Source organism: Stegodyphus dumicola, chromosome 8 (genome assembly GCF_044657685.1).
Source record: "Stegodyphus dumicola isolate Sdum_Otavi_A_Nest chromosome 8, ASM4465768v1".
Classification (NCBI taxonomy): Eukaryota; Metazoa; Arthropoda; class Arachnida; order Araneae; family Eresidae; genus Stegodyphus; species Stegodyphus dumicola.
This window is the reverse complement of record NC_140775.1, coordinates 171,355,258-171,368,239: the sequence shown is the minus strand read 5'-3', so window position 1 is coordinate 171,368,239 and position 12,982 is coordinate 171,355,258. Positions and strand designations below refer to the sequence as shown.

General features: G+C 33.2%; 1 protein-coding gene across 4 annotated transcripts in view; it reads left to right on the top strand.

Moving 5' to 3' along the window:
* The window catches only part of LOC118199119 (uncharacterized), a 196,576-nt gene that overhangs the window by 81,953 nt on the left and 101,641 nt on the right, over window positions 1–12,982 (top strand). The window contains exon 2 of one of the 4 annotated variants that reach the window (XM_035370917.2): window positions 5,628–5,654. The exons of the other annotated variants lie outside the window; for them this stretch is intronic. The gene's annotated coding sequence lies outside the window, so the exon portion shown is untranslated. The remainder of the gene's footprint in view (window positions 1–5,627; window positions 5,655–12,982) is intronic. 4 annotated transcript variants of the gene reach the window in all.

The window sequence follows — 12,982 nt, the reverse complement described above, 5'->3', positions numbered from 1 at the left end:
ATGCAACACCATAATTTTAGGTTTTAGGCAGACAAATTTATTATTATGAACCTTCAATACGTATCCATTTCTCTTGCTGAACTTAACCTCGAAGAAATCATACTTTCAGTATCATCAAACGAAAAGGTGGCAATTAATATAGATGTTGGTATTGAAATATGTTTCTTTTCGAAGGTCAGTAGAATCCAAGAACTTGTTTCTGTGCAAAGAATGGAGAAGGTAAATATTGTAAAATCGTAAGAACAATTGATATGAATAACGCATAATAATTAATAATAAGACAATTAAATTAATAATAAAAAGGGTAGAAGGGACGTTCCTCATGTCAACTGGTGTTTATTTCTGGTAAAAAATATTTGCCTATTGCCTCTGTAATGGAATCAAAATACCTCCCGCGTGTTTCTTTCTGCAAATAAATTTTCACAAGGACGTGAGATGTTGACTGCGGTACCACGTTTTATTTTATTTCTTCGTTTATACGATTGCTATAAACGCTCGACAGTTAGCGTATAAGCGCCTTTTTCCGGATCTACGAAATTATATTTGTGGTAACCTTCAAATGGTTAACTAATTACCAGCATCAAATCCATGATTGGTTAGTTAGTAGCATTACATAACGTAAAAAGATCTCGAATTTGGGAGAACAGATGAATTTAGGGGTAGAGCACTAAATTTAGAATGTTAATTTTGAGGTCGCCAATAATTTTTTAAAACAGCTATCGTATTTTTTCATATCTTACATATATATAGAGAGAGAAAGGGAGATTTAGATTTTAGTTTATTTCAAATGATAATTTGATGAAGTTCTTAAGCTGAGTGTTTTAAAAACTGTGGGGTTATCTAAAAGTCACGGATATGAAGCTCAAAAACTAGTGAAATTCCAGAATGGATAGCTCACCAGCTGCCGTGCGGTAAAGTCGCTGAACTCTGGTGGGGTTCGAATCTCGGCGAACAGGCTGAATGCCTGGGCGTTTTCACGGTGTTCCCCGTGTGTAACGTGTATACGAGCGAATTTCCATTTAAAAGTCCTCCACCAAACCAAAACCAGAATGGATATTAATGACAATTTTTTTTTCTGTGGATATTACAAGCGTCACTTGAAATTTCAGTTTCAGTATATGCTGTTAGCTTTAAAAACTATTTGTTTGGTGCAAGGTTGCGATGCGTTTTATCGCTACAAAACGAATTTTTATGATTGAGCCTTTTTTTTGGGGGGAATGACTTGACTGACACTTTACTCAATAACCATTAGCCTTGCGCCACTGCATGAGCCGGAAGTGTTGGCCGTTTTATTATGGAAGCGCCTATTAGCTGGTCATCGTTGACTTCTATGAACGGACGGACAGTTACAACCATGTGTTCTCTGGGTTTCGAACCCTAGTCCATTGCTGCGGCAGTTAGGGTCACTAACCACTATACCGACTGGGCGGCGATTGAGCATTACTTCGCAACGCCTGTAAAGTAAGAAGGGCATGGTAAAAGACATGGGGCCAAATACATCCACTATTATTCTTGCGACACTCCGGAATATATAGGCACAAATATGGTTGTAAGATTCGTATCGATATTTCAGCCTTAATGTAGTACTTTGATTTAAAAAACAACTGTAATATTTTTTTAAATGATACTAATAGCACTTATAGAGTATATTTTCTTTATTATAAGAATTAAACTAAAGCTTAAGAATCTTCAGAATTAAGCATTAGAATTGCTTATTTTCACAGTACTTGGAGAGAGACAGAATGTAATAAAACGCCGTGCGATGCGACGCATCTTTCATTTTTTAACGCTAGCAATCATTTACAGTTAAATATGACACGTATATTATTTTCTACAGTATTATAATATTCTTAGTTTCATGCAACCGCAATTTGTCTTGAGCACGCTGGCTGATAGAGCATCTTTACTGTGTATAATAACAATTGGATTAATTAGTTAAGACAAAGCATGCGACGATTATCTGCCTGTAAGAAATAAAGATCATTTGTGTATGTATCTAAGAGAAGGTTCCTTTTATTTATAGGAGGACCTGAGGCTTATATTCATAGGGTCGGCATTGCATAAAATTGACATTTCCAAGGATTGAAATTGTGCAGAGTCGATGCGGCATAGACAATGATATACGATCAACACAATAAAAAAAATATACTGTGATGATGATATAACAATGAATAAGAGGATGAATGTTCATTTATCTCCTACTTAGTCATTATAGACACACGATAATAGCATCGACGGGGCGTAGTGCCAGCGCGGTCATGGTAACAGCAGCACTGCATAAAATAGAGAGCGACATGTTGTCGATATTGCCATGGCGTAATTAGGAAAAGCTCATAATCAAAAGGGTAAGAATTAGATTACATTATTATGTCGATTTATTTCTTAGGGTATTTGCACAGAATCGATACTAATATATAATCAGAATTGGTTTTTGAGCTTCTATGCCAGCAGAGAGAGGCTGTCAATCATACGCAGTTGCGACCGTGTGCCCCATTCCCGAATCTGTAGCGTACTGTCAGTATCGACACGTAAGTTACTTGGCTATTGGCACGTCTTATTATATATCTATTAAAAAAAAACGCTACTTTTATGGAATTGTTGAGATACTGCTAAGCAATAGCAAGATACTGCAACGAAAATACCTCAGATATTTCCATAATGTTTGTATGAAGGATACCATTTTGAATTCTTCTTTATAATGATAGTTTGCGAATAAATTGCCATTCCCCCTCCTCTAAAAATGTTAATGGATTTTATTTCCTTCCGAATTAGTACTCATTATCACCGTTAATATTCGTTTATTGGGTATTTTATTTCAGTGTCTACGTATAACTCGTTAAAATAAAAGTATGTGGAGAAACTAGCTGCTATTTGGGACACGGTTTCACGGATATGAATTTAATTCGGACATCAGTCGATCACTGTCTACTTATTATTCAAGGCCAGGCTTTGAATCCAATAATTTCTATTATGTATGGTAATTTATACGCGTAACACGAAAATCCGGATTATATATTGATTAGACTGAAACTTTTTAAATTTATGTTGACTTTTTAATTTCAATATAAATTAATTTATATTATTGAAAACTCGTTTCTTTTCGTTAAAAATATTCGCGAGTTTATTTTACAGACTCGTACTTACGCAAGGTATTAGGCATAGATGTAGCTGGCCAACCTTGAAATTTGGAAAACGGGAAAAGTTTTGTGAGAAAACCAGAAGATTCATGTTATACGGCGATGCCATTTCGAAACGTGTTTGAAACTGTCTTAAATTCTCTTTAAAACATGATTCTAAGTAATGAAATTCTTTAATCCTTAGATATTTTATCATGTATGATACCAATTAGTATAAAAGACATTGCAATTGCAAAACGTTAAAAATACGCTCGCTTGGGGCGTAATGTAAAAATCTGACAGCTTTTTTTTTCCTTCTATCTTTCTTTCTATGTGTGGGTGTGGTTTAGAGTAGAAGCTTCAGTTAGTAAAATAATAAATGCAGTATTAATTCAAAACAACTTACCCTTAAAAGCCATCGTATGATTATTATTTAAATTCTGATATAATCATTATGAAAAAATTTGAAATATTGTGGGAATTATTGGTGACGCAGCGATACGAAGCAAGGAAATTTCGTTTGTTTTTGGTTTAATTGTGGCAAACTATACGAGGACTATCGTGGTAAGGGGAGAGATGTTATCGCGTAGGACTTCCTCCGCGAAAAACTTGCTCGTATCCGCGTTACACAAAGGGAAAACCACGAAACGGCCTAGCAGTCAGACCGAAATTGAATATGGACCAAACTACCAGTATTCAGCGATTGCACGAAATACCATTTGCAGAATGGTGCTGATCAGTAGGCTAAGATTATTAGTATATATAGTTGATTTTTGTTTCAAAAAGTATATGCAGTGTATCCGAAACGCAATAAACGAAGGGTAAAAACGGGGTGTACTACTCTGTAAGAGAGGAGGAAGAATTTTTATGAAAACCCTTTTATTTTTAGATTATTCTTTTTTATTCTACAACTGTTCATTTTCGTTCTGCGGCTTATTTCACCGCGAAAAGTATAATTGCTTTTTTTCTTTTTTTTCGTAAAATGCTTTTCTCAGAAAGGTCGAAACTGATCACTGTTGAAATCCCAGTTTTTGCCAACGCCATAAAAACGTTCCCTGCCAATATTCAGGATAAAAGGTGAACACGTTATTCACGAATCCTGCGTTCTGAGGTTTCAGACAGAGATAAATTTCATTTAAATACTATGGTTTTGTTACATATTTTTATGAATGGACCACCACCCTGTAGAATTAAAGTGGTTTGGATATAGATAGATATGCTTAGGACTAAAATCTATGATTCCTTTTCTTTTCCTTTCTCTTGTACTGAGTTCCCTAGTAGCATTGCCATTATAACTGAAATTTAAAAACTACATTTAAATATTATTATTATTATTATTTTGTCAACACTGTTTTTAACTGCATGCAAAAGACGGCTTCACGACTTTAGGAAATTCTGTTAAATTTGTATTTTATTATTTACAGTAAGACCCCGCTTAACGCTGTTTCGTTTAGCGCTGTTTCGGTTTAGCGCTCTTTTATTTCAACCCGGGGATTCTCCGAAATTGTGCGCAGCGCTAGGTTTCCAAATAACATATCCGAAACAGTGTAGTTGTGTTTCTTGCTTTTTATCATTTGAAACAACATTTGTTGACATTATTGTCAGTTTAAATTTGTATAATACTATAACGATTAATACAGTGACAAATATTATGATCTTTAGTTTTTATCATGGGTGATAATAAAAAACAAGAAAAGAAAGCAACCAGAAAAAGCATTTCACTGGAAACTCAAATGCAAGTGATTAGAAGATTAGATTCTGGTGAACGTCAATCTCAAATTAGTGCTGCATTGATTTTGGCAACTTCAACAATAAGGACAATTCTTAAGAATAAAGAAAAAATACTGTCATCGGCAACTGCAACTAGAATTACCCGTTCTAGAAATAACATTATAGAGGAAATGGGAAAACGACTGTCTATATGGATTGACGACGAAATTGGACACAATATGCCATTAAGCCAATCTATCATAATGCCTTCTTGACAAAAAGGCAGAAAATTGGAAACCCAGAATAGACTGAATGATCTGACTGAGAATTTTATTTGTTTTTAAAAGTATATGCGTTTATATTGTTTTTATTTTTGTAAGAAATAAATGTTTGATTTTATTTTTATTAAAAAAAAACTATTAAATTTAATGCCTAACCATTTTTTATCCGTCTTCCCCTAACCCCATTATTTACATGTTAAGATAGCCTCGCTTAGCGCTGTTTCGCATTAGGCTCTACTTCGATGGAACGCATCCCCCGCGTTAAGCGGGGTCTTACTGTATTTGTATTTTATTAACTTATTATTTCATGATATTTATTGAAAATATAAAATATTCATTTGTTTTAAATTGTTCATTTTATGCTTACTTAAAAGAAAATTGTTCAAAATCTTTTATAGTTAACAAGTCAGTGCATGGATAAAAAAACACTAATTGATATAAAAAATATTTGTTTGTATTTTATTTTTAAAATCTCTGCATTTATTTTTATTGTACTAACAAATTTTCCTTTTTTTTACAGGTAGGAAGATATTTGCTGATTTTTCTGGTGAGGAAAAAAAATAGAAAATTATAATATGCTTCATTTTGATATAATGTATTTGCATGTCTATTAAAATTAGCAGTGTAATTTTAAGTAGTGTTATCGATATTTGTTGGTAATAGATAGGTAAGTATTAATCTAATGTAGGTATTTATTTTTATATTGAATGAATTATCTATTATAAGGCTCATTTCTTTTACGAACATTTAATACAGTATACAGCTATTTGTTAGACGAAAATGTCAGTGGCTTTCAGTTGATAAATGAGAAAAATAGAATATTTACATGAATTCTTTTATACACTGCTAATATTACTATTCTATAACCTAACCCAAAATGGTACACGTATTGAAAGGTTTAAGAATTGAACTAATTAAATTTCTGTCAAGTTTTAAATGTTAATAGCTAGTATCATCACAACTGCTAAATTCAGAAACTTTTATCATTTAAAAAACTTATGTGAGCAGATAATGTGTTTTCATTAATGTCTGGACTCAATAATGATATTACTATTTACAACAGTGTTATGAGATTTTTCAAATTTTTTAGTGTCAAATTATATTTTTGTTTTAATTTATTCAAAATTTATTAGCATTTTTTAAAGATTTTTTAATAAACATGAAACTGGTTAATAACCAAGTAGATGTAAATAGGAGTTTTAAACTAACACCGATATAAAATATAAAATATGTATTCTGTACTCTGGACGATATAGTTTAAGGGCGAATTTTAATCGTTAAAATTTGTTAATTTTAATCATAATTCAATCACTTTTGCAAAATATTATGCATATATTTTATATACTATGCTGTTAATTATGTGCTTTAAAATCTATCTTAAAAACACGAAAGTTAGGAGCGACGGGAAGTATTTCAGTGAAATAATACGCCGATAGCTCTCAAAATCGGGGTAAAACTGTTGAGATTCCTTAGTCTAGCTATTCTAACCAAATGGGACACTAAATCTGGACTTTTTATTTTGGGGTTAAACAGTTTTTGACTTCTTGCAGTTTTTGATATAATAGCAAAACTCGTCGATACATTTAAGAAAATTTTTTCTGTTAGTTTCTGTTCAAGATTAAGGGAAATATTAATTAACACTATTAAAAGTTGAAACTATCCATTTATTTATACATTACTGTATAATTTTTTTTTTCCCCTGTAATGCAAATTTTTTTTCATGTTTTTCCCCTAAAAAAAAAATAAATAAAAAATTTACTTTTCTTGTAATTTAATAGTGTGGAAAATATCCTGCATGTACCTTTTGAAAAAAATTAGATATATTTTATGAAAATTTTATTTGGAGAAAAATGGATTGAAAGATTTTGGCCCTCAGATTTCAGTCATTTCACAATATGTAATGTCTTAATTTTTACACTTGTACCACCATATTTAATATATTGTATGACGTAGAGTAACTGAAAAATGAATTTAATGTTCATCGAACAAATTTCTTTCAAATTCTCTATCTTATACCATAAATTAAGATTATTAATTTCATAAATTTCCTCTCATATTCATTTTTTTTTTTCAACATTCTCACTTCTTTCGTATTTCTTCAACAATATTTTAATTTTATCTGGGAAAATTGATACAAAATTTCAGGAATGATTTATTATAATGTCATTAAAATTAACATGAAATAAAATTAATTACTTAAACTTGGAAGACAGATGAATGCTAAGCTTAAGAAACAAACGTTAAAAGCAGACATAATTAAAAGTGTGTAATAATCCAGAAATTTTTTTGCTTGCTGTCAGCTTGGAATATTTAAATCCGAGTATAGTACAAGGAAAAAAATCCTGCGTATGCTAATATATCCATAATATAAACATATGGTCAGCATAATATGAATTTTTTTATTGGGTGATGTGATTTTCTTCGAAATGATTTGTTCCAGATTATTTTAATTGCGAGATTCGTATGTGAGTATAAATTACTATTAACAAGCTGAAATTTCTGAATCATCTCAGACTGTTAAAGAAATTTGTGATGCATAGAGAAACGAATGTGGAATCATGCTATCCTAAAAAAATGCAGTGGGTGAAAAGGAAATGAGTCATTTTTGTTGAAGCGAACGAGGCGCTACAAATGTTATAAAAAATTACTTGATGATGTTTCATGTAGACGCGATTATTTTTAACGCATTCGTTAATGTAGATGTTTATAATGCTTTGAGACTGGAAAGAAGCAAAACTATATTATATTCGGGAGCTTTTAAACTTCAGATATTAAGTAAACATAAGTAGCATATAACAAACACTTGATATGACTGAAAACTGAATTTAAATACGAAAAGTGTGACCACTTTACAAACCAGGATTTCTCAATTTTGGCGGCCCTAGCAACGGCTAAGACGGCTGAATATTGGGAGTTCGATCCTAGGTAAGCGAACTGGCTGCGTGGTCGCTTTGTGCAACGAGAATACAAGCTGGTTATCCTTAGAAAGTCCTCCACGGAGGCATTCCATCCCCTAGACCACCGATAGCGAACCTATGGCAGGCGTGCCACAATCGGCACGCGACTAAAATATTACTTCATTAATCACAATAAAATGATGCAATTTAATTAAAATAAGTGTTTTAGTCTGTTCTTGAACGTTTCACTTGCTTATGTCATAATGCCACTGGTATAGGGCCTAAGCCTAAGATTTTCATATATAGCCATAGAAAGGATATACAAATTTATTGACCCAATTTATGCCGTTTCAATAGTTGGGGAATCATATTACTTGTTACATGGCAAAGAATACGCCAAAGTTGAAGCAGCTAATGTTTGCTAAAAGAATTCAAATTTATTGCAAACTGGCGGTGAGTTTTAATATTTTCATTTTTTAAATAGATTCAAGTTTTCAGATCTACACATTTTGAGGTAACGTATGAATAATTCTAATTTAATGTGGCACGCGGCCCCCAAAAGGTTCGCCACCACTGCCCTAGGCGGATAGTTCATTTGTTCTTTGCAAGACTGAAATAGTCTAATCTCAGTCGTGGTGTTGTTATAAGTACTGTATTGAACTAAGCCTCCTTTATGCATTTAAAATTTAAAAAAATGAACTAGCTAAATGCAAACAAAATAATTATTGATATTTTATGACATATATATCAACTAATTCGTGAAATAAAAATATCTTTAATTTATTAGAGTACAAAAAAAATGTGAAAGTTTATAAATATTATTTGAAGATAAAATGTTATAAATTATATGAATTGGTTATATTATTAAAAAATTAAATTAAATATCGTTATTGCTTTTTAATCGCTTAGCTTTATAAGCAACTAGTTATTTGAAGATATGCCTCGTCGAATGAACGGAGATAGCGAGGGCACGTGGAAATAAAGGTAAAGATCTGATGTCTCCGAATGCTAAGACTTGAGATGCAAAATGACCAAGCAATACAACATAACGGCCCCCAGAGCTAGAGTCTTCGTTACACTTACAGACATTAGTATTTAATATTTATATGATCTTAAAAGTTTCCTATTAAGATCTGGGTCGCATTCTTCAAGATGTATGTAATTATGTAGTTCAAATTCTAAAGAAGCAAAATATCCAAGAGTATACTTACTCAACCAGCATATATTAACTAGAGTTCTTTTGCAAAATGGGCGGGAAAAAAATTATTTAAAGCTGTATATCGGAGAATTTCTGAACAGACAGCGTATATTTACTTTGCGGCCAAACTGGACTCTGCAGCCGGAACACGACCGTGACCTTGGGAAGCTTAAAGGTCAGGGCAGCGGCTTTGTTTGGTATGTGTCCTTGACGGGCGGCGATAACCATTGGGTAGAGGGAGCTGCCTCCTCCCGCGAGCCCCGGTGACCTCTTCCCAACTTTCATCCTTCCCCTTTTCTGAAGAGAAAGCGCAAGTCTTTCTGTCTTGAACTTCGTTGTAAGGGGAGATTGCAAATAGAGTGTTTATACTGATCATTTTCGAATGACTTTCATTTACTTAAGTATCGCAGCCAGGTTGTTTGTTCTCATATCCAATATCATTAGCTTGTACAAATTTCCAGAAAAAGGAACACGCTATCGCTGCTTTATTACATGTTGAGTAATTGCTGAGCCTTTCCAAGCGAAAGTTGCGTTAATTTTATAACTATTCTAGTTTAAATGTTTCAACAAATTTCTTAATTCATTATTAATGTTTTATTCTTATTCAATATATGTTATTTGGTCTAAAATCCATTTAATTTCAAATAGATAAATAATGTGTGTACCTGATATTCTTCCTCCACCTCATTGCGAAATCATAAGAATACCTTAAATGTATTTATTGCCATTTTCGATGGATTTGTTTAGGCAGCGAATATGAGATAAGCGAAAATCGTCTTTTCTGAATTATCCAGATATTTCTGAAAAGACATGTTCATGCCATATCTGTCTTTACAGTAACACCGTAAGGCCATCATTCGTGAGAAAATGTTTCAGGAAAAGCTTGAAGCTGCTAACTCGAATTTTTAGCCTTTACTAAGTAAATTCCTGAGCAATAAATGAAACTAATTAAATTAATAAAACTCGAATTGGGTGAATTCTATTCCTCCGCTTCTAGTGATTTTCAATATAATTTTTCTTATTTAAATTTGACGTGATTTGAGTTGCTTTAGTGACATGCAGTATTTTATACGAAAATTCAATCACTGTTTATTCGGTTAATATTTGAAATTATCCAGACGTATTAGTCTGGATAAACTTCGATTATTAGCCGAAAAGGGCTATTAGTCTTCACGCTGTTTCATTTTTCATTCGAGTCTGTTGCCATTCAGAAAAAGTAAGATGTTATTCTTTCGTATTTAATCGGTCTGTTATTAATTGTGCAAACTAAACTGTTTAAAAACAATAGATGCATATCATTAAAAAAATATTTTTTTTAAACTTTTTAATCGGATTGATTTAGATAAAAGTGCATTTAATTCGTGATGTATTTAATTAGAAAGATTAATTTTATAGAATTACATATTTGTAGAGACATTAGGAATTTTTTGGAAGCAGAAAGAATGAAAAATTAGCAACGCCTTCGCCGGGAATCGAACCGCGAACCTCTCAATTACGCGCTGAGCGTGCAGACCAGTACACCACGAAGGCTCGTTAGGAAGGCGGGAGAAATACTTTGTATGCTCCCCCTTTTAAAGGGCGACTGGGGTTTTTAGAGGACCCAGTCGCCAAATTCTGGGTGAGGAGAATCATCATCCAACACCCTTTTAGTTCGGGCGCCACTGTAGAGACATTAGGTATATTTTTTGGAAGCAGGAAGATTGAAAAATTAACAACGCCTTCGCCGGAAATCGAACCGCGGACATCTCAATCTGCGCTGAGCGTGCAGACCACCGCACCACGAGGGCATGCCAAGAAGGCGGGAGAAATACATTATATATTTTTTCAATTCTACAGAAGATACATAACATTCAACACATCTGGGATAACCGACTAGAGAATTAGTTGCAGTGTATCTGTTACCGTGAAAGACCGAAATTGGAGAATGTCGACTTTCACTGGAGAATGTCAACATTCACCAAATACGTCGGTGAAAGATCGAATATTTCTTTACATTCTTGTACATTCGGCCCCTCACCTGTGTATGTCGACAATCACAGATATGCTCTGGTGTAGGTCGAAAAGAGAGGAGTATATGTACACGCTGCCATTCCAAAAGGAAGTGTTCCACAAATAAATGCAGTTGTAAAAGCAAGGGCCTCTTGTGCAATTCAAAGTGTCATAATAGTTTAAGTTGTTGCAATAAATAAGATTTGAATCACATAATTTGGTAAGTTTCTAACTTCTATTATTTTCCTTTCTCATTTTGAATGTACTGTGTGTTTTAAGTTCTTATTCTGAGCCTCAAGTGCGTTTTTTCGCGAATGAATTACGGAGAAGGAAATATAATATTCTTATATGTTCAACATTCACCATTAGTACATGGTGAATGTCGACATTGACCGGTGTAAGTCAGAAATAAGAGTATTTGGAAAATATTTCGGACATCACCAAGCGACTATGTGAATGTTGACATTCACCGGTGAAAGGTCGACATTTTCCAGATTTCGGTGTTTCACCGTAACATTAGGTTTCACCGTAACACACATATTTCAAAAAATATAAAAAATAAATAATTTTAGTGAAATTATATGTAAATTATAGTATCTCTCGTATAATGTAGCATGAAGGGCTTCAGAGCGCAAAGCATCGCCGAGAAAACAGGATTACAGGGTTAAATCCTGTTATAATAGTGTCAAGCTGGTAATGGTTTTAGAGAGAAATGGCCAAATTTGGTTACATTTTGGTCCGATTCCTAAGTAACTTTATATACATTTCAGCGATTTCGAAAAACTCGGAGGATACTAGAAATTTCTTGGCAGACGAAGGTAAACTATATGAAGACCGGGTAGAGCACCAGTCTTCAGTTAGTTCACAGTCTGAGTATTGAGAAGTTAGTGTGCGAGCTTATGCTTTTGAAGCTGTTAACATTAACTTCGTGTTCAACGTTTTTAGTGGTAACTACTGACTGTGCTCTTCGTACTGAGAACAGCTGTATGATTACTTTTGTATGAAAAGTTACATAACTGTAAAGTGTTACTGGAAAAGTAAATTTCCTCAGTTCTGTGTCCATTTAATCCATTCACATACCAATACATTCATCTGAACTGTAATCAAGAACTTTTATTTTCGAAAGTATTCAAAATGTGATGCTCGTTCTCAGATAGCGAAATATCAGCTTTCTTCGTTTCTTCTCTCTCGTAGACACATTACTTAACTAAACTGGTTAATATAGCTTTGGTACATATTGCACGGCAGCCGTAACAGGAGAATAAGATAGAACTTCAAAAAGCTTACTAAAATGATTTCGTAAAATAATATGTGCGAAGCACAAAAATCAACAGCAGTAGAGAACATGGTACTTCAATTAGAAAACGAGGTCATCTCCTCTATTTGAGTACCGTATGGTGTCCTAAGCTTGACCTAAATCGGTTTCTGAGACTCGCGTTATGAATTATAATCTAAAGAAATGCGTGGACAATTATGATAAAAAGAGCTGAACAATTAATTAATCGGTTAAAAACAGAAAAATGTTAATTGAGTGGCTAAATTATATGCGAGAGGTAAAATTTCGTTTAACTGTCAGAACAAGATCGTCTGATCACGGAAGAGCGAAAATTCCATCATTGCTTATTTTGCCAGAGTAAAAATAATTGGGAAGTGGGTCGAGATTGCAAAATTTGAAGTTTTTTAATGATCTTAGAGATGAGACTTTAGGGACTGAAAAGTAGCCTGCAGGCGCTAAATCTGGTGAAATAAAAATTGTGACACTTTTCTTTGCTGGAAACTATTTCTCGAGAA